Source organism: Dinoponera quadriceps, unplaced genomic scaffold (assembly GCF_001313825.1).
Source record: "Dinoponera quadriceps isolate SergipeBrazil2010 unplaced genomic scaffold, ASM131382v1 scaffold616, whole genome shotgun sequence".
Lineage (NCBI taxonomy): Eukaryota > Metazoa > Arthropoda > Insecta > Hymenoptera > Formicidae > Dinoponera > Dinoponera quadriceps.
The window spans coordinates 1,997,457-2,001,577 of NW_014555184.1; positions in this window are offsets into that span (position 1 = coordinate 1,997,457).

Sequence of the window (4,121 nt, forward strand, 5' to 3'; positions counted from 1 at the left end):
TATCGAGTTATCTCCTTTGGGAATTAGAAACAGACAATGAACCACGAATAAAGCACGGCTAAAATTAGCCGACGTTGGTGAAATCTCAGATAATTTATTCAAGTGGATGGAATTATGAAATGTGAATGATGAAATCGATGAATTTGATAAAAGTTGCATTTTATGCATAATACGATTATGTATTATATATTTTTTTGTTTGTAACCTTTGAAAATAATTTTTTAAAATTAAATTTTAAAATAATATTCAATATAAAATATTTATTTTTTAGAGTCCTTACAGTTTCTTTCAACATTTTTCAAATTTAATTATTGAAATTTGAATGATTCTTAATTTTATTTTATGATTTATAAATTTTTATGAATGGAAAATATTAAGGACAATAAGCATATATTTATTTGCAATATACATTTAAAAATATTTTTATTTTACTTGGAATTTTTAACAAATTGCCTGGAAAAACAAAGGATTCTCAGAAAATTTTGTTCAAACTTGAATAGATACCCTGAATTAGTATTATAAATGTTTTAATTAAGAAATTTCAGTAAGAGACAGCGAATCGTTTCGAGTGAACGAACAGCTAATGGAAAAATTTCTACTTTTCCATTTTCAAATTTATCTCTGTCTGATCCCTAAAAGAGGTCGATATATCATTCTTATATGATACGACAGACCCACACACTTGCTTTACATTTGGACCATGTTAGGTTAGCAGGTAGATATTTCTCTCCCCTTCTAATCTTCCAGATTCTCCGATTTTTATCTCACTTTTTCCTCACATTCCAACACATCATCCTTAGTCGCAGACACTCCGCAGCTTCTCCGTTTTCAGATTGAACGTATCTCCCTTTATATTCGCGAACATTGAAAAGGCGTGCAACTTCTTTGTAGATATGTGAAACAGAAACGTCACTTCTGAAATTATATATATTAATGAAATATACTAATTATTTAATTATATTAGACAACCCTCTTAAATATATTGTATATTATAATATAATAATAACTGAGTAACTAATAACTAAATAACTAATAGATTATAACATAAAATAATATTAAAATGTGTGTAATACATTAATGGATTAATAGATTTATATAATTTAAAAAATAGTAAATAAAACATATATATAAATAAATCGATTAAATTTTTGTATTTCTTGTGTTTCTGCTATCACATACGATTGTTTGACTACTCGATCGTGCATTTTATGCGACGGTAGTTTCGTGAATTCGACAAATCTTAAATCTTCGACAATTCTGGAAAGAAGTTTTACGATCGGAGTTGGATGTGACGACAAAAATACGCAGACATCGTGAAACGCGTTTTGGAAATTTTCCAATTGAACGTTGCCTTTCTGACAAGAGGATATCGGTAACGTAGAGGAAGGCACTCTTTGTGGTTGTAACATTGTCGTCATTATCGCCGTAAGTATCGTCAAAAAATATCGTGTTCCCCCCTGACGAAATATTAAATTATTCTCAACCGTGAAAATCAAGATTTATGTGACAGACATGTTGTATTTTCTCAGAACTTTTGACGTCATTTGCGTTCTATTTCGGATTTCCCGTTTGTGTTAACTGAAATTCAACGCACGTGCTTTTATTTTGATATGTATTCAAATTATATGCCCGTAAATGCGCTGCTGACCATGCGAATAAATCTGCTTTAACTGTAAATCGCCCTGTATTACTCCACTATTGCATTCTTATTATATTGGTACAGTTAAAATTCGGAGTCACAGTTTTTTTTACAATGTCACTTTGTAAGAGCGGAGTGCTATAATAAAATGTTCAAATATCTTTATCCTAACAGTCAAACGAGAACGACAGCACTGAAGCTAAATTCGAGTACGGTTTTTCGGGCCGGCATAAATATTTTCCTTAATGAAAGCGAGCACCGCTTACACCGGACTATAAATTTTACATTCCTTTCCAACACGTTCGACGTTGCTCTACGTTTTTACGACGCCATCGAAGATGTCGATGTCATTCAACGCGAAACCTTCTATGTGATCGCTTTCCTCTGGCAAGCGATATTTTTGGAAAAATTGCAAAAGTTTCATAGAAAGTATTTCTGTGAAAGTCTCCAACTATATTGGCACACTTTAAATAATAGCGAAAGAAATAAGAATTTATTGTAATAAAAATTATCAGTTTTCACTGTCGATCAATCTTGATTTATAAATTCTAATTCTTGTCTTTCTTCAAAGTGCATACTATTTGATACGTTCAACCCTACGTCCAGTGACAGCTATTGCAAATTACAATTACAATTTGCAATAGCTGATATATGAATGAATAGAAAAATATTCAATTACGAAAGTCGACTCACAAGTTGACAGAGCGACACGCCGCAAATGTTTACGTTGCAAATTACAGCTTAGCGGATCGATTAGCGGATGTCTGGTGCATAGCGATGGATAAACACACACAGAAAGAGAGAAAGAGAGAGAGAGAAATCTAAGATACTTTACTATCTTACTTATCCTTCATGCGGCGCCTAATGTGCAATTAACGGAGATGGCACATTATATACGTAACGCCATCACACAGATCCGCGGATAAAGCGTGCCTTTTTTCTGAATTCATCGTCTCCTCGCGTACAGTCATTCTCCCGGCGACTTTCAGGAGGAGAACACGTGGATGCCTCGTGTAATTGTATCTCCTCAATGGCGCCTCCGCTCCTTTCTCCGCCGTCTGGACGGCCTTGGCGGTGCGATCGAGCAGAAAAATCCAATTTGCTTTTTTTACCGCTATTACCGATTCGATAAATCTCAGGTAATCGTCGACGAGACGTCGGCGAGTAAGGAAGTTACACCGACACCGCACGAAGAAGAAATCAATTTTCCAAGTGAAATTTATTTCTTGCCGTCGCGGTGAGACGAGCAGCAGTCGTATCTCTTCGCGTTCGGCTCGGCCCCGAAGGTGGGGGAGTCTCCTAAATAATTTTCTATTGCGCAATTCTGCCGCGTGTACTTCTCTGTGCTCTGTTATTGCACGCGTACACATTCGTACTCGTACGTTAACGAGTAATTTATTTAACGATACGCACTTTCGCGACGCACCGCCGCGTTTCGTTTCTCACTTACCGTTCGTCCACACTCGCATCACGATAGACGATGCGAATCTCAAAGGGAACAAGAAATCTACGATCCTATCATCGTGCTCTGAAATGGGTCGAGAAAGGGAGAGAAAGAGAGAGATAGCAGGGAAAAGAAACAGGTTTCCCAAGCTGAATTCCCCGCGAGATTAACGCGTCGTGATCAAAGATTTGTCGAGAATTTAGTATCTTCGAGGGAAGGGGTCTTCTCAGACTGAAGGGGTACTTTGCCGGTGCATGAGAACTATATGAGCCTTTTCGAAGGAGGGAGCGTGAATCACAGGATAGGATCTTCAAAGTGAATACCTCTTCAACGTCAGCAACTTTCTCTGCTACAGAGTCGAATGCGATTAATAAAGATTGCGCGAGAAATTTCCGCAAAAGTTATTATTAAAATCGCGACCTCGGGCTAAAGAACGACGCGAAAAAGAATCTGAAAAAGAGCCGAACGTTTATTCGAGCGAAGAGAATGCGAAATATTCTTCCGATAGAATTGACCGCCACGCCGAGATTCAAAATCGAAATTGTCCAGTTCCGCGCGTGACGTCACGCCGAATTGACGGGTTAATTGTTTTCCGTGCATCGACGTGAACGATGTGCAGGTGAAAAACACGACTGCTGTTGCGGCGGCTAAAACAAGCGAGGAGAGTTTGCATGATGAATCAATCCGCGACGACGGTTCTGCGTATTTTCGTCCGCGCATTGAGAACTCGGACGCCGGTTTTCACCTGTGCGGTGCCGGCGGCGGCCTGTTCTCCTCAAATCCGCCGGAGATTCCACGGGCGAGGTACGCCCAATGGGTTATCTCCCCTTGCGTTTGCGCCACGAGGGGGTGGGTGGCGGCGGTGGTTGTTTACGTCTCTCCCTCGGGAAATACGAGGCAACGGAGAGGAACGCAGGCGTGCGGTCGCGAAGTAACAAAGATAGGGGCGCGGCAGAAATTCCCACGCAAAATAATATTTTCCTTCGCGAAAGGAAAATATGACGCGGAAGAAACAGACGGTTTTCTGCTCTCCCCCCC